Source organism: Pteronotus mesoamericanus, unplaced genomic scaffold, assembly GCF_021234165.1.
Source record: "Pteronotus mesoamericanus isolate MK-2021 breed Mesoamerican mustached bat unplaced genomic scaffold, CSHL_Meso_final scaffold_651, whole genome shotgun sequence".
In the NCBI taxonomy this organism is placed as follows: Eukaryota; Metazoa; Chordata; class Mammalia; order Chiroptera; family Mormoopidae; genus Pteronotus; species Pteronotus mesoamericanus.
Genome location: NW_026555325.1, coordinates 39826078 through 39845120, shown reverse-complemented (window position 1 = coordinate 39845120; position 19043 = coordinate 39826078). Strand labels below are relative to the sequence as shown.

General features: G+C 37.9%; 1 pseudogene; it reads right to left on the bottom strand.

Moving 5' to 3' along the window:
- Nucleotides 1-2668: 2668 nt before the first annotated feature.
- LOC129061914 (60S ribosomal protein L10-like) lies at nt 2669-12363 on the bottom strand (annotated as a pseudogene).
- Nucleotides 12364-19043: the final 6680 nt, after the last annotated feature.

Below are 19043 nucleotides of genomic sequence, written 5' to 3'. Positions count from 1 at the left end.
GAGAGACCTCTCTTGAGTCAATGAGATAATAAACATAAAGTTACAGAGGAAGGTAGCTGGCAAATAGCGTTCAATAAACTTTAGCTATTTATAAGATTATTGTAGAATGAATTTACCAATTCAAAATATTAACTTACCACAATAAGATCATGTTTTACCATATTAGAATCATAAAGAAGGGTAGACTGACTAGATATCAGGAGGGAAGTAAGACTTCTCTTTCCTTTCTGCTTCCCTAATTATTACATAACTGAACTATGATCCACAAAAGACGATTGTTTGATAGACTATGTGCCCTCCACAGGATCAAGGAGCAGGGCATAAATAGACATCAGGGTAGACCCTTAACTGTGCCTGATACCTGCAAGGAGATTAAAGGGTGAGATAGGGGTCAAAAGTAATGCTGGCCTTGATTAGTCCTCAAAGATGCAGAGTCACATCCCATGTCAAGCATCCTGCATTCTCCCAACCCGTATGCTGAAACAAAATTATAGTTTCAAAGATAAAACAGGGTATAATAATAACCTTTGAATCGATACACATTATGGGGTAGTGATAGTTCAATTCTTCTATCTAATTTCTTCAAGTCAGTATAAGACACAAATTGATCCAGTTAAGAGGAAAGACATTTTATAAATTCATGGGACCAGTAAAATGAAAGCAGAATTTGGTTTGTAATGCAAATTAGCTTTCACAAGTGGCTTAGTGGCTGCCTTAGTTGTAACCTGAAACTACAAGTGTTGTTTGAATTCAGCTTCTTTTTGACCGAAGGCACTTGCCTATTTCTGGCCTACATTTAATATGAAGCAGGAAATAAGGGCAGAGGATAGAAAGCTTTTTCTTTTAGATGAAGAATCAGCAAACTATGACTTAACAGGACAAATCTGGCCTGAAGCCATTTGGTACTCCCAGTGAACTAAGAATAGTTTTATATTTTTAAATGATTGAAAACAAAAATGATTATGCAGCAGAGACAATTTGTGGCCCCAAAGCCTAAAATGTTTACTCTCTGGTCCTTTACAGAAAATGTTTAGCTGATTTCTGCTTTAGATCTATGATCACAAGCCCAATTATTCTAGAACAGATGTCAACAAACTTTTTCTGTAAAAGTCAGAGTAAATATTTTAGGCTTTCTGGAACATATGGCCTTTGTTGCAACTATTCAACTCTACTGTTGTAATATGGAAGCAGCCATAGACAAAAAGTAAATTAATAAGTGTGGCTGTGTTCCAATAAGATTTTATTTGCAAAAGCAGCAGATCAGATTTGGCTTATAGTCACAATTTGCCCAGCCCTGTTCTAGAAAACATCTCTCAGATCAGAACTTGACCTATGTGCTTTATTTCTCATTATATTCTTGTTTTGGTCTTTCTGAGCTCAGTTTATTTATTATGGTATTTTTTACCCATATAGTATCTACTCCAAGTACCATGATTTAGCTCTCTGTATGAACTTCCATTTTTCTAGATTTCTAGACTTCTTGGCAATGACCTCTTGCTCTCCTGTACCCACATTACCCATCAGAGCATGCCCGGTTTTTCTCTATTCCGGAGCCTAAGTCCCAGAGTGATCCCCAACCCCTCCATATTTTTTTGACTAGACAAAGTTATTGAAAACAATGCTAGTCTCAAAGTTTTCACCACATGAGGCAGTTTGACATTCATGAAAGACTACAGTCTTGGAGTCAGAGAGAACTAGGTTCAAATCATCACTTACCAACTTTCTATCAGAAGTAACTTGGACAAAGTTTCTCTCTGAGCCTCCCTTCCCTCAACCTTAATATACTTCAGGCTTTACCAGAGGATTAAACATGTAAATGTACAGAAAATGTTTGACATATTGTAGGTATTAGCCAGTATCTGTTTGATGCTAATCCAAAATCAGTGTTGTTCTAATTGTTTCCTAGAACAATACAGCTTTTACTATTCTTCCTTTTATCGTTTATGCACACAAATGTTGAATTAATCTTCCTATGATATATTTTTCTCCTGAATTAAAATACCTAAAGGGATTTCCAGTTGTGCACATTGGATATAATATTCTAATAGCCTGAATCCAAAGATGGTGTTAGGAAGAAATTTTTTCCAATAGGGTCATCCAGACCAGAAATCCTTCAAAAACTAGGGGTAAAAGTTACCATGCCCCTTAATAAATTTACATTTCCCACAAAAATACTACTAATTTCTACACAGCATTTGCTCTTACACTTACACACAACTCAGGTAACAAAAATGACTCATGTGGCATCTCTGTCAGAATCTGTACCTATGCTATGCTTCTTGTTTGACTTAAATTATACTGAAAATTTACCTGATTATTGAATGCTTATTATTTACTCCTTGTATGATAGATATTTAAAACGCAATGGTAAAGGCATGACCCTGTCTCTAAAGTATCTTGGAGACTAATAGGGGAGTCTCATGTCAGTAAGGTCCTCTTGGAAACAGATGCTGAGACAGGGGTACAAAAGGTTTGTTGGAAGTAATGTCCTATGGGTAATAAAAGGAGGAGGAAGCAGGAATGAGCAGGGAGAGCTTTCAAGTCATGATGCAGATCTGACAAAATCTCGGTTAAAACACTGGGGAGCTCCAGAGCACACACTGCCTATTAGAGAAGTCCTGCATTGGGTAGAAACGGCCAGGCCCAGTACCCCTGCAGAGCCAGATCATTAGGTGCTGCCCAGGAAAAGCATGGCCTTGTCTTGAAAGCTCAGGCTGATCCTGCAGGTGTAACAGCTGGTGGCTGTCAGCTCACTACAGTCCTTACAGCTAAACAAGTTTTTCTTGAAGGAACAACTTAGTAGCACATTTCCGTAGCTTCCATTGGGAGATAAAGGCAAAAGAAGTGCAATTTCTGTGACATACAAAATAACAGAAGTATGTATAAGCTAAAGGAATTGAATTAATGTACTATATCAGTGCTAAGAAATGGAGCATTGAACACAAGTCAATTTGAATTTATTAGAACTTAAAAGAGTGAAAAATCAAGTATTTCAAGGGCTATGTTTCAATGATCAAAACTTTTGAGAGGTAATAATTTGTATTTTTAAATTGTTTTAAAACTTAGTTAAAACTTCTGATTCTATAATTGTAATTTTATGACTGAGTGGCTGGATGGTTGAAGTTAATACATGGCTGCTTGCTGATATACAGACCCTTAGATTATAAGTTCATTCAGAATTTCTCAAAATGGAATTCCACAGATGCTGTAACAGAATATTAACCTATATGTTTTAAAAATATTTCCACATTTGTTTATTTTAATTTTTATTGCATTTATTTTTAGAGAGAAGGAAGGAGAAAGAGAGGTAGAAGAACATTAATGTGTGATTGCCTCTTCCTCGCCCCCTACTGGGGACCTGGCCCGAAACCCAGGCATGAGCCCTGACTGGGATTCGAACCAGTGACTGTTTGGCTTGCAGGCTGGCACTCAATCCACTGAGCTACATCAGCCAGGGCATCCATGTTTAAATGAATTAGGGAAAGACAGAAGATAAACGAGATAGACATAGGCCTTTACAGCAAAATTTCTCAGGGCTCCTAATGTGCAAATACATATTAGAATCTTGAATGGTGAAAGGGGCATGATAAAGAGAGAACAGTAGTCCCTGCTAGTCTGTGGTTTAGCTTTCCACAGTTTCGGTTACCCACGGTCAACTGTGATCTGAAAATATTAAATGGAAAATTCCAGGATAAACAATTTGTAAGTTTTGAATTATGTACTGTTCTGAGTAGCACGGTAATGTCTCATGCCATTTCACTCTAATCCACTGGGGATGTGGCTTATCCCTCTGTGCAGTGTATCCATGCTGTGTATGCTACCTGTCTCTGAGTCACTTAGTGGCTGGCTTGGTTGTCAGATCGACTGCTGTGGTATAGAAGTGCTTGTGTTCAAGTAAACTTTATTTTAGTTAGTAATGGCCCCAAAGCCATTCACAAAACTTTTATTACAGCATATTTTTATAATTGTTTATTTTAGTAGTTACCACTGATAACCTCCTACTTTGTCTAATTTATGAATTAAACTATATCATAGTCATGAATGAATAGGAAAAAACATTGTATCTATATATAGGGTATTACTCATGGTTTCAGGCATTCACTGGAAGTCTTGAAATGTAACCCCCTCAGATAATTGGAAACTGTTGTCCACAAAATTTCTTACACTTAATGGGACATAGAACTAAGACTAGTTTGGGAATTGCCAAACTAATGAACTTTAAATTTATCCATATGAAGTAATTTAGTCAATTGCTCTACTTTTTAAAAATATTCAAATAAAGACTGTTTTTTCTGTTTTTATCTGCATATTTGACATTAGGTAGAGAAAGTCCAATTTTATGCTTCTTTGTTAAAGGAAAATGTTCTTTCTAAAATAAATCTCATATTTTGAAACCATTAGTTAATAACACTAACTAGAGGCCAAAGGCAGCTATAATTATTTGCATCCTCATCTAGAATTGGCTTTCCTTTTAATAGAGCCCATTTGGACTATAATAAAAAGCATGATAGGAACTGATTAAAGCTGGCTGGAGCAGTTTTCATTTAAGAATTTCTCTTCCTGTGTCAGCCGATGTTTCTGTCTTAATGTTATTTTAATGCAGTCATTTTATGTTTGAAAATGAAGGCAATCATGTCAGTACATGAGCTGGCAAAAGACAGTTATTGATTTTTACAAATCAGTCACCTTTAAAAATCCATATGAGATGCATATTTATTATTTTGCCAGTACAAATCAGTTTCTGTAGAAACAAGAATAAATGCATGATAAAGCATTTATTCCATTCTTTTGAAAGAATGGAAATGTGAGAAATAGCTTGCCTTAATGTGTTTCTTTACATTGTGTCATTGTAATAAACATTCCTCATTGATTATTTCTCCCATAGTATGAGCAATTTTCATTAGCTTGCAACGTACCAAATGCAAAAACTGACAAACTTTAAAAATGACATACTCTGGAACCACCTTTTCCTCACCGAGTTATTGCCACTCACATATAGCAATTCAAATTCATCTAACTTCACCAAGAGAAGCGTTCCTGTAACCCTATACAAAAATAATTTTGGTAAATTGAATCATATCATACATGTATCAGGGCAATGTTTTTGTTTTTTGTTTTGTTGTTTTGTTGTTTTTTTCTTTTTTTGACAGGAAGTAGGATTTATTGGTAGATGTAAGTTGAGGGCAGCACTGAAATTCTCCCGAGTGCAGGGGCCGCCATTTGTCCAGGGGGCCTGATTAGGGATGTATTTGACCCCACAGCCATCTGGGATGAACTGATTTTCAGCCAAGGTTGAACTCATCCTCATTCAACTTAGTAAAGCCCCACATGTCAGAGATGTGGATCTTCTGGGGGCCAGGGAACTTGAACTTGGCTCTGCGTGGAGCCTCAGTCACACGCTCCTTGCTCTGCAGCTTTGTGCGGAGGGACAGGATGACTCGGCGCCTGTGAACCCGGGCCATTGTGCCCTGGGGATCCTTAGAGGCAACCTCACACCTCTCTGCAGCATGTCAGCCCCAGCACAGGACAGCATCTTGTAGATGCAGATGACGTGGAAGGGGTGGAGCTGCATCAGATGAGAAAGCCAGCTTTGCCGCAGCTTTTCACCACGTACTTGTTCGCACAAATAGAGACGGCCTCCAGGGCTTCGAGGAGAGCGGCTCCTTTTCTTCTGACACCTTGTGGCCACACAGTGAGAGCTGGCCACTTTTGCCTTCTGCCGCCCCAGGGCAAAGATGTGGACCTTGACCTTAGGGACTCCTCTGCAGAATGGAGACTCTGAGTGAGGCTTGTTCTCACAATACTGGTAACACACCGGCCAGAACGGCGGCCCAGGAGACACCAGGATAGTCCTAGGAGCTGGTGTCAGCCTCTATTGTTAGTTTTCTGAGATTTCAGCAACAAATCAAGACATATGTGACATTGCCATACAGGTTTTTGAACTGTGTTCCACAGAGCCTTTAGGGGAGGGTCAGAGAATGACCTTGGAGGTTGCCCTTGGGGTGGGAAGGCAAGGAAGAGCTAGCTCACTGGGTGGTGCCAAACCTTTCCTACACCCCCCTTTCTACCAGGGAAGTTACATATTGCAGTTCAGTGTAATAATTCATTTGAGGCTAAAACAAATGAAACAAAACAGAACCTCAAATGACTAAACTCTACTAGACCAATTTTCTTTTTATCTTCACCTGAGGACATTTTTTTTTCATTGCCTTTAGAGAGTGAAGAAGCAGGGGCCGAGGGCGAGCGGTGAGGGAGGGGAGAGAGAGATATCTATTGGCTACCTCCCATACATGCCCTGACCAGGGGATTGAACCCTCAGCCCTTCCGTGCACAGGGCAATGCTCCAGCCAACTGAGTCACAATGGCCAGGGTGGCCAGTTTTCATTTTTAAATGAACATCATAAGGAGCCATTTAAAATCAATATTAGCAACAAATTACATAGAAACAAATGTGTTTTTACACATGCACACACACACAAAGTGCACATAGAATTCTTGGAATAAAGTAAACCTGTGTAGAGCATAACATGATAAAATATCCTTGGATAGCAAAAGGCCCTTAATAAGATTTGAAAGCTTTTTCCTTCCTCTCATTTTCTTTCATATCCTTAATGTCGGAAGGGAACTAGGAGTAGAAAATGGTTCCAGAAAGTCTATGCTAAAGGCTAAAGTATGACGAAATGGATTATTTTCAAACAGCTTCAGAATAGCCAACCTAAGGCAGCAGGGTAAACTATTATTCAATGTGTAGTGTTGACTGCCATGTTAGAAATACATATAAAGTTTCCTCCAGATTCAATCCTTGTACTATATCCCTAGAGGAAAGCAATTCTTTACTTCTCTCTGTCTCCAGGTCATGTCTTACTAGAACTGTTGCCAATCTTGGCATTTAGCTCCTTAGAAGTAATGAACTTGACAGAACAAATAAAGGTTAAAAGATCTTCAAAATGTGACCAGACATCCAAACAGGTAGCATGTACTTTGACAGCAGGTTATGGGCATGTTAAAGCAAATCACATCCAATTTCACAAGGACCTGAATTCCAGCAAGAGGAAACAGATGTCTGTTCTTCGTGAGCTGAGGAACTGGGCGCAGGTCACCCTTAGGCTGACAGAGAAACGTGTGGCCCACTCACACTTTCTTAGTCAAAATGTGTTGTTAGGGCCACAACAACAACAAATACATCTGTAATGCTGAATATAAGGAAATGTGTTTTCAGAATGCAGACGTCTTTCGGAAGTGTTACAAAGGTTCATTCAGCCGACACATTGAAGTTTGGCTTAATTATTTCAACCCGCCATATACTTCAAGTTGCTTTGCAGTCATGCAGAATTAAAACAATATAGTCAAAGAACTGTGTGTGTTTGTGTGTGTGTGTGGGTGTGTCTCCTTCACACAAGGGTAAAGGCCTGATTGTGGTTGGGTTGCACAGCTTGTCTTAAACCCCTCAACCATTGCTGCCATCGCCTAGTAAGGAATGCCCAGCCATTTTCTAGGGGCAGGGACATCTGCTCCAGCCAGGAAGTGGAGCTCAAAAATAAATTAGTAAAATAAGAATAATCGTGGACCATCCTAGGGAAAGTAGGGTTGGACCACGGCTCCTTTAGTTCAATGGTCAAAGGCAATGTCACTTCTACCAGGTGAACAGTGTGTGCAGTTGGGTTGGGAAAGATTCTTTGGGTTCAATTTCAGGGAGAACTTTATGGACATTTATAATCAACATTATGACCTCAGTCCTGAAGTCAATTCAATTGTTCTAGAATGATTTTAATAGCTTCAGTTTTCTTTGGAAGAGACGGAAAACCCAAGGTTGGATTTTTGCCCTGTGTGCTTAGATGTTTTTCAGGTTAGAAAGAGACATCAAAATTAACTTTTTTTTTCTTTTTTTAAAAAATGGAGTGGAGTTAGTGGGTGAATAAGTTAGGCTCTTATAGTCCTTAGGTTCTGAAAATCTACACAATAAAGAACCTGCAGATTACAAAAAAAATTATAAAAGCCATTAGTTGAGGCTGTTAAGAAATCCTTTTAAACTAGTAATGTTTGTTAATTGTTAGGGGGAGACTGATAGCATAAAAGAGTGGCAAGGTGACTTTATTTTAGGATATTTTAAATCTTGAAGTGTGTGAATATATTAACTATCACAAGAACAACTAAAAGTAAGATTAGAACAAAAATAAAAATAAACTTTGTATGAGAGGAACCAATTTTAGCCATAAAGAAATAGCAAACATACAGTATTTTCTTTTCTTCTTGAATTGTGTTACATTAATTAATCTTTAAAACAACTCTGTGAAGTACATTCTGTTACCACAGCCCAATTTTATAGAATACGGGACTAAGGCACAGAGGTTAAGTAACTTGCCCAAGGATCTAATACAGATATAATAAAGAGCAGAGCAAAAATTTTGATCCAGCTCCCACGGTCTCTCAAAACCTGTGTTCTAAACCCTTCAGCTTTGACCTCGCCTTGGTCATCTCAGAAGTGCAGATTGTCGGGCCCCACCCCAGACCCACTGAAGCAGAATCTGCAGGGTGGCAAGATTCTCAGGTGATTCTTGTGTGTGCATTAAAGGCTGGGAAGTCTGATGCAACACAGAGCGCTGCTTCATGGCACCAGAGAGAGAGAGCAGCGTGTCTGTTCTCTCTCCTAAACGAACTCTTGACTTCACTGCTCCACATCTCGGATCAAAATTCAGTTATTGGGAAAAACATTTAGGGGAAAAAAAGTATGGAAAAAATGCAGTTCATTCAATGAAGGGCATTTGGATTTTGTCAAAGCTTCCAAGGTCATTTAACATGAGTCAAGATTTTATAAATAGAACTCTAGATACCAGGCACTCTGAATTTTGTTTTTGATTAGAGTCCTGTGAACTATTTCTCTTACTGACAATTTGTTTCATGAAAAGAACCTTATTTTAGGAATGAAAATTTCAATCCATACTAATAATTGTAACTTCGAACTTCATTCAGTCGAAAGCTTTTTCCCTTCCCCCTTCCCCCCCCCGCCCCTTTCCTTAGAAATGTAAGTTTTAAGTTCAGGAAGGTTGTTGATCATTAATGCTGACAGAGTCTTATCATCTCCTGTATGAATGGTCCAGTGTCTTGGCCTATGGACCTTAGAAAAAGTTCCATTTTAACATCTTGACATGCACCAGACCACCTAAATATCCACCTCCCACTAGACAACAGGAGACACCATATCATCTGAATATCATCAAGTTAACACCACACCTTTAGCCATCATTTTATGATACCTCTAGTGCCTAAATATGTGTTGAATGTGTAAGACCTGATCCCTTTCTTCACCATCTCTAACCTGTCAAATTCTGATTTAGCCTTCAAATTTCAACTCAAATAATGCTTCCTTTGCAAGTTTTCCCTAATCCTGTTCATAGAATCAAGATTTTTCTTTCTTCATATCTCCTATAGAACTTTACTTGTCCCACTATTATATTGCTCACCCCCAATCGCACTTTTATAGAAAAGCAACATGTCACCTGCCTGTCTCCTTTAATGCTAGAAGTAGTCAGGGAAGAGTGCTTTGTCCCTGATGTCTACCTATGTCCCTGCATCTAACATAGTGCTTTATAAATACTAGATGATCAAAATGATCTTTCCTCCTCCCACACTTGTTTCTTTCTTTCATTTTAATTTCACTTTGCTAGCAAGGGGTCATTAACAGGTATCATGTTGAGAATTAATGAGGGGAGTTTTCTGTGTCATGGGAAGGAATCCAGACTTACCCTCCAAAGTGGAATTTAAGGGTCTAACTCTCCCATTAAAGAAAAGAGCTCCTGTTCTATCCAAACAGGCTGACCACTGAATTCTGTGTATTATTGCAAATCTTAGAGGAATTTCTGCTATATCATGCAACCAACATGTAGCTGAGACCACAGGAATCAGAATGACCTGGCTCAGACTTACCTGGCTATCAATTAATTCCTATGAAACTCAATCTACTCCTCTATAAATAGGGATGTAAAGTGTGTGTCAGGAGCTTCATAGAAAACACAATTTTGTACATCACTGACTTACAGCAGGTACTTAACTAGTAGCTATTATTAAAATTAATATTGCCAATTAATTTAGTGCTTTCTATATGCCAGACCTGCTCATGGGAACTATGTGCCCTTTCATTTAATTAGGAGCCACTGCCCTTTCCTGAAATGTCTCAGAAATAGAAATATGGACTTTAATTTAGATAGTGAGCTTCATGGAATTAGCAGTTTATATTTGTGACTCGGGTCAATAAATATTAAACTTGAGTCAAAGACCATTTTTAAAAGATTATGTACAGCACTTAGCAAATGATAGAATTCCAATCTCCTTATGACATTTTTTAATAACGAAAAACATAAACTGATACCTTGAGAAATCTATGTATGTGAGGAAGATTATTCATTCTGTAAACAAAAATTGCTACCCTTATGAAGACATCCATCCCTTATTAGCCCAGCTGCTCTGTGGACCCCAAATCCCTTCCTCGGTGATTTGTATCTTCTCCCAAAGTAATGGAGTCTTGTGTTCCAACACCTGGTGCCACCTGCTCCTGGTAAGCTGAATGGCTTTGCAGCCTCCTTGACTTTCAATGAGAAGATAAAATGATCATGTGCAGCTAGAAGAGCATATTACGGGGACACAGTAGCAGGAAGTGAAATAAATTAACGCAGTCCCTCTCTATGCCCTTAGGTAAAAACAGACTTAAAATTAAAATGTTGAACTTTGGGTCAGCTGGGCAATCAAATAAGCAGCTGAAAGGATCTAGAGGGAATTTGATGATGGATATTTGAGGCTCAACTGTCAAGAGGGTTTAGGAACTTTACCATAAGGCTGGGTCAGAATGGTTTACAGTGAATGTTCCTGATAACCCAAAGTATTCTGCTAAATTATTTGTAGAAAGTAAATATAATTTAAGAATTAGGCCTATTTCTGTCTTCACTTGGTTTTTATTTAAATGCATATCTTAAAAGATGAAAACAGGTGTTAACATTAAAATGTCCTCTTAGAGATTACTTCTTTGGCTATAATATTAACTTGACAGCAAACATAACATAGAGGTCAAGGAAAAATATCTAGTGTACAGTAGAAAAATCAGACACATGAACTTCATCAGTACGGTAAAGTTTGTGGCATTCTTTTAAAATAGAGAACAATTAATAGTGTAGGCAATAAAAATACAGTTAAAAAAAGTGACATCTAAAACTTAAGCTCACTTCGCTGTGTCACTAACTAGTTTTATGCCTTCAAAGAGACAAGATACTTGAGAGATAGCAACTGGCAGTCCTTAAACAGGAAGGGCTGCAGTGGCTACCTGAGATCACATACTGGTTCTGTCACCTTTTAGCTGTGTGAATTCTGTACCTCTGTTTCCCCATATGTAAAATGGAGATAAAAAGGTTCTTGAGAGAATTGAAATAGCTAATACATGGGAAGCAGTTAGAACAATGTATGGCACATAGTAGACACTCAGCATGGACAGGGTGGGGCAAAAGTAGGTTTATAGTTATGGGTCCATGAAACACGGTTTATTCTTGTATTATTATTTATTACTTATTGTGTTATTTTCCATAGGAACAACTGTAAACCTTCTTATGTCCCACCCTGGATTTGTTGATTAAACTTTTAAAAATATGCACATATATTACTGTTTTGATTATTCTTTGTTGGAAATTTTATATTGATCATATTATTCCCTTTAGTTACTTCCTCTAAATAAATGTCTTTCAATTTTTTCAGGTGCTTAGTATTAACCATAATAACTATCTTAATGATAACAATAGCTCTATTTATTGTACTCCTATATCTCACATCTTTTGCATTCATCATATCATTTATTGTTGGACTACAATAGAGTCCAGAAATCTTAATACTATTGCAGCGCCTTCATGATTTCTTCTGCCTTCTCATTTAATTTATATCAGACTTATGTTGTTGGAACAACTCAGGGGAGTTCAAGTTGCATGCAGTTTGCTCTGATAGAAATGCAGGAACTGCCAGTGTCCACTGGCAAACACGTATTTGTATTTTAAGATTCAGGCCCATCATCTGCTCTTTCAAAACCCTGTACCCTGTCCACTAGCAGGTTGTTTTCCGAAGTCATTGTTATAGTACTTGTGCAAAAATCAAGCACCACACCAATGTAATCATTTGAGAGTTCTGTTGTGCTCTCAAACTTACCTTTCCTCTTTTATGACTTCCCAGTTCTTCTTCGGTAAACCTATCATAATTATGGTACAAACTAATGTACATTTGCTGTACCATTGCTGTCATTAAATAAACTCTCTCCCGAGGCACTGCCTCGCAGTGAGGAAGACCCTGGTCTCCGGAGCCAGGACGTCTGGTCACAAACCCCAGCTCCAGCATTGTGTAACCTAGGGCAACTTGCTTTCTCTCTCTAAGCCTTGGTTTTTTCATTCTAAAAAGGCAATATTAATATGGATTATTTTATAGCATTTTCTGAGTGATTAGATGAGAAAAATGTTTTTAAATTGCTTACTATGGTGCCTGACTTCTACGTATGCTCAATGTGCTCTATAAATGTTGTCTACAGTTAATTGTAAAATAAAATAAAATAGACAAAACCCCTCCTCTCCTCCCTATGCATGTGCCCACACACACATAGAAGACATGATTGACAACAGGTTCACCACACATGTTATCTAAATGCATACATTAGAGGCATTTAACAAATATTTGTTGAAGGAAAAACTTCTGTCCTGTACAATATATTTTAAAAACACAAAAGCATGTCTCTCAAACATGACATGCCTAAATTAAGGGATTATTTCCACAAATCCTCCATGAATGAAACAGAGAAACATGAGAATATAAAGAAAACAGCAGTTTCTTGGAAATTCTTAACATCTTTTTACCCTATTCCCTCATTCATTAAACAATTACTGAGTGCCTATGGCACAACTAGCAACAAATCCTTTACCAGATAAAGTAAACGATATGGCTAAAAGCAATAGAATTCCAACCAATCAATCTAATTGTCTATTTGTACTTGAATTGTACCTTTTTTTTCCTTTTTGTAATCCTTTCCTTTAGTGGCGGTGCCTTGGTCAGTATACTAAATTCAGTTATGCAAAAGAAGCAAATGGGTTGGCAGGTTATTTTTAAAAATATTCATACTCAGACTCTGGATTAAAGAATGGGGAGGTCCCAATATTTTTTTCTGCCACTCCTTACTAATTCATTGCTTCACATAGGCAAGTATATGCGTGCTTAGCAAGAAATCTATGGCTTAAATTGACATCTTTTTTCCCCCACCTGCTTAAAAAGGAACATACACTAAATATTTTCAATGTTGAGAAAAATACTAGTTTATCCTATTTACAAGTGTCTTAATAACTAAATTGCTAATATCTTTAGCAAATCATTCTGGTTAGTTTTCCTTTCCTGTCATTAACTTGTTTTCACAGTAGACTACTGTTTCTGAAGGATAAATCTGTGTACTATTATAGCCAGAGGGGCATTTAAGATACTGCTTTGCACCTGGGAAACCCGTTTAATTATTCGAGCTGTCAAAATGCTTTATTGTAAACAGCTTTTCTGATAGATCCTGTTTCTCTCCTATGAACTATCTTCCCCAGAAGACAGTCCTCTTTTCAGAGGAGCTTAAAGTACAGGTGTCATAATTTAGAGGAATGAAGTTTTTATGTCTGAAAATACCCCATCCCTCTTCTCACGTCTAATTAAGAAGTATTGTGTGTTCATTTTTTTTTCCAGTTGTGTGCATCATAAACCTCTTTCATGTTAAGACTTTAAAAATTAAATAGGGCAAACTGTCTAAACATCAGGTAAAAGGTTTTCATCTGAGATAAAAATATTTGAAATGGCATATATCTGATATGTCTCTTTAGAAATATAATCTAACAACATAAACAAAAACAGGCCTAGATGTTACAAAATTTTATAATGAACTTAAATAAGGAACCAAAACAAGTTTCTGTGATATGTAAATATCTTTTCATACAACACAGCTAAGGTTAATGAGCTTTTGTCTTGCCTGGCCTTGACTGGACCTAACATTCCCAATCAATTCAATCTCTTCTTTCTCAGAAAACTTACTACAATTCCAGGTCCTACCATGGCTTGGAGTAACAAGAGCATTAATAATTAAGGAAAGTTATTTTCCTTTATGAAGAGAAGCAGAGCTCCACGAAGGTACCATTAATTCTCAGCACTAAAGTTTTCTCATACAAGTGCAAGGGCTGTTGGTTAGATGAAGAAATACAAAGAAGACTCTATTATGAATATTTAAAGATAATAGGCAGCTAATGGCCCTAATTAGAAAAGACTTATTAGCATTTCCACTTAAATTAGGCTTCTATCTATAGTTCTATAGTAAAGGGTAATCTTATATCCTTACGCATTGATAACTGTCTTGTGAAAATATGGATTGAACCTAAAAATTCCTGTGAAAACATGTGTAAAATTTAAACTGATGATCACTTATTGGACAAGATAATTAATAAACTAAGGAGACCCCAACTATAGTTACTATATTATTATAGTTCCAAATAGAACTCTAAACCTAATCTTAAAAAGTGGAGTTAGTAGTCTTCTCCACTAAATATTCAAATATTTATACATCCTTTCTCCCATGCATGTGGGCATTGAACTGTCTATGCTGTTTGTACAATTAAAAGTACGCTACCCTGTTGCTCAAAGATGCTGCATTATAACTTTCAGACAGCACAGGGGCTTGGTCCCTGTTCTAAGTTCCACTCAGCCCCTCCTCCCACCCACATACTTTCTTGCTGTTGTAAGAATTAGAATTATTTCTCAACTCTCAACCAACAATCCAGGTTCTGGGTGGTTAGGGAGTCAAATATGTTACCAAAGATGTAGGAAGATAGGAAGACATGTAAAATTGTAGACAACCAGAAGAGAGAAGCAAATATGAGAGAACCATGGATAAAAGTGTGTAGACCAGTAGCTCTCAATTCTGGCTCTACAACAGAATTACCTGAGAGCTTTGAAATAAATTCTCTTGCCTGCACTCTACCTCAGAAGTTCCTGACTTAACTTGCCTTAAAACTTACCCTGAGCATAATTTTTGTTTAAAGGTGTCTCGAGTAAATCTAATGTGCAGGCAAGTTGATAATCACAGATGTAGGCTGTTGAGACCTAATGCTAAGAGTGGCCAGGTAGCCTGACGCTGGTTAAATTTCAATTTCTCTTAAACAACGAATAATCTCATAGTATAAGTATATCCCAAATAGGATATGGGACATACACATACTAAGAAATGACTGGTTGTTTTTTTCAGAAATTCAAATTTAACTGGGAGTCCTTTATTTGTATGTGCTGAGGTGTATAGAGAGATTTATCTTTGAGTTCTGGTAGATGGAAGAAAATGGCCCAGCATTTTTTCTAAATAAAAAAATGCTATTATTCCTTTAAAGCACTGGATTTTAGCAGTGGATAAGTGATGGAATCGGGTGAGTAATAGAATCATATTAAAAGTAAAACTTTCTGTGTGGAAGAAAATTACAATTTTAAAAAATTCTTCCTATTCCAGAGTCTCCCAACCCTACAGCATCTAAGCAAAGAGAACTTATGACTGTTAAAATGTGATGCCAATAGATATCCTAACACCCAAATTTTGTTTTTGATTAACCACCTATCCCTGCAAGGCCTCTGAATAAAACATTTAATTAGACAATAAGACAGAGCAAAGGAACTAATATTAGTTGAAAAATGGCCGCAAACTATGAACTACAACCTGGAATGCCAATGTACTGGGCTGAACTACATGGGTGTGTGTAAGCATGTTCATGTGCTATGTGCAGGTGAGGGCTTTGCCCAAGCGTGGTCATTGGAAAGGACCCAGAACTCTAGCAAGATTGCTTTACATACTCTCATTCCAAAGTCCTATTTAAGGTCTGACCATGTTGATGTAAAAAAAAACAAGGTTAAGGATTGTGGATCATGGATAAGAGAAAGAGAAAGATTATTACAGCTTTATCACTATGCTTGGGGAGAAAGAAAAAAATTACGGTGGGCCATCTCGGAACCAGGGAACATCACCCGGGATGATGTGAAGAGTTCCACTGAAGAAAGGGTTGCTGTCTGATGGGCCCTTACCATTTTCTCCAGCACTGTCTCCGTTTCTCTCATCTGGCTGAGCTTTTTAAACTCAGCCTGCTTCTGAGGTTGGTTTCTTTTCTACCATATGTAGGGTTAAAGCTGTTACTCTTTTTGATCCCTTTTTTTTTTCTTTTGAAACTTCCCCCCAGAGTTCTACTCTAACTAAAAGATCAAAAACTGTATTTTAAACTGATTTCCTTCTTCACTGAATTTCTGAATTTTTCTTTCAAAGCCTCAACAATATGTCAGTTCATGTGACAAAATCAGAAGGCTTTTCTGGAACCCTTCACTGGAATACATTCTCCACTTCTGAGCAAACCTGGTTCTTGAGGCTAAAGTGTTCCCGATATGGATCTTTTTAGTCCTACTAAATCTTTGAGTACGAGATAATTCCAGAGTTCTATTTCCACCCAGGTTTATGACTCATACTCAGTATAATCAGGGCCCTATCCCTCTTTATTTGTTCAGTATTAACTCTGCCACACTCTAGCCTTCTGGAATCCACAATAAAGAGTTTAGCTTATGTTTTCTGAGGGCCTTGATCAGAAAGGAAGGTAAAGAAGACCCTACCCTGGCTGTTGTGTATGTTTCATCTTTTGGTTTCACTTCAGTTTTCCTACCCACAACTCTCTGAAGACCATGCTTTGTATAATGAACAAATTGAGAGCACATGGTTGGAGTTGTTCAGGCTGGCTGACAGAAATCCAAGGGCGTCCCCTGAGAGGTATCTGGCATGGTTGCTTTTGACCAAAAATGGTAAAACATCCCAGAGCAGGTACAGAATGACAGAATCTAGGGCAACCAACTAGCTAGTACCTTGTGGTGCTTGACACTAGAATTCCAAAAGCAAAACAGAACAAAACTAAGAATAAACTGACAAAACACAGCTATGCTTGTTTTGTGGCAAGCTTCACACATTTAGTGGGGAACCATCCTTCCTTTTTTAGGCTGAATAATATTCCATTGTATGTATACTCATGTACCACCAAAAGATGGAGATGTTATAAGAAGTGCATTTTTAGGTGATTTCATCTTTGTAGAATATCATAAAGTATCTTTACAGAAAGCTAGATGGAATAGCATATGACTGTCAACAAGAAAATACTTTCTTGTATTTTAACTGGAATATCTGCCGTAACTATGCTTGCAGTTGGAGGTGTACTCCAAACCAGGGGTTTTAACTGTTAGTCCACATACCAGCAGCATTCACTGGAAACTTGTTCGAAACACAAATTCGTGGGCCCATCCCGGAGCTACTGAATCAGAAGTTTTATGGGTAGAGCCTAGCAATGTGCTTTAACAAGCCCTGCAGGTGATTCTGATCTATAAGAACAACTGCCCTACACTCTACTTATTGGAGGAAAAAATTTTAAACATATTTACCTCCACTAGTTCATCACACTGCAGAGAACTCCATCATCCAGTGCAATAAAATGCCCTGGGGTGTGACTAATACTAAAGCAGCATTTCCAGCCTTTGAGTGACTGGGAAGGGAACCAAGAGCATGACTCCTCCCTCAGCAACGATTCTCTGGCTTTGGTTTGCACAGGGAACCACAGGGTTATGTAAAATACAGCCATTCAGGCCTGAGAGGCTCTGGTGCAGATGGTCTAAGGTGTAAAGCCCAGAAGTCAACACTTTAATAAGAATCCCTCCCAAGCGATTTTGCGTTGCTCCCATAAGAAATTTAAAGATCTACTGCCTGGCACAATAGATAGGACACGTCTAGCCTGCACATTGTATCTATTTCCCAAACTTTTCCGGTGGAGATTTCAGAGCCTTCTCTCAGTTAAAAATATGAACAGATAGCTTTGTAATGATAATGTTCCCATATGTTTGCATGGCACTTTTAAAAGTTCTTTCACAGGCACCATCTCAAAATAGGGAGGGCACAAAATGACACTGCTTTGAGAATGTTGCTTCCTTGATCTGAGCGGTTCCGTAGAAGTTGAACTATTCTAACTCAGATGGCTTCTGGAGGGCTGCATATAGTTTAGAAGTTTAAGAACATGTATATGTGGCTATATAAAAAGTGCAGGATTAAAGCCATGGATAAAATCAGGTACTGGGGAGTACAAACTTCCAAGGGAAATCCCAAAAAGGGTATTTGCTTTTCTTAGTAAGAATTAAATGGAGGAGATTTTTCATGTAACTGCACTAGAGTCCCAGCTGTTTTCAAGGCTGTGGTCTAAAATATTGTGTACTTTTTCTATATTTGAAAAACTTGTTTGCAGTGCAACTCCCACAATATACTGCCAAATAAATACTAAGTTTATTTATTGGGAACAGAGACATAAAAGTCAATCAAGAATTCTCTTCATTTAGGAGCGGAGGGAGACCTCCGAAGGACACAGGGTCATTTTGTAATAATGAAGGATCAGGACGTCTCCCAGGAGTTTCCTACTGGACTCCAGCTCGCCAGTTACTTCCTGCAGTGAGGCGTGCAGATGCAGCCACGGTTGCAGGTCTGATGTCCACAGAGAAAAACTAGTCTCTGGTCACAGAGCACAACCTGACCTCCAGCCACCTGCCTTACAAACCTGTGCCAATCATCAGAAAAGACTTCAAGAAAAATCGAGGAGCTATTAATACTCCCATACAGAAAACCAAAGCCCCTTTCATACTAGTACATGCAGCTGAGGCTTCATCTCTGTTTTATTTATAATTTAATTGGATTTTAAAGCATCGTCTTTGGGAACATCATCTTCTTTTGTGTGCAAATTTTTACCATGCTACACACACATATTGGGGAAATCCATCACAGAATCTCTCCAATATTAAGAGTTTCATACTATGCAGAAAAATACTCACGATTAATTCTGACATTTTTATCTGATTACTTCTATTTCCTAGGCATGTTACTCATGTGCAGTTTTCTTACATGCTTTTTAACCGTTGTTCCATTGATATATGATTTGACATTGCTATAACTTCATTTGGACCTG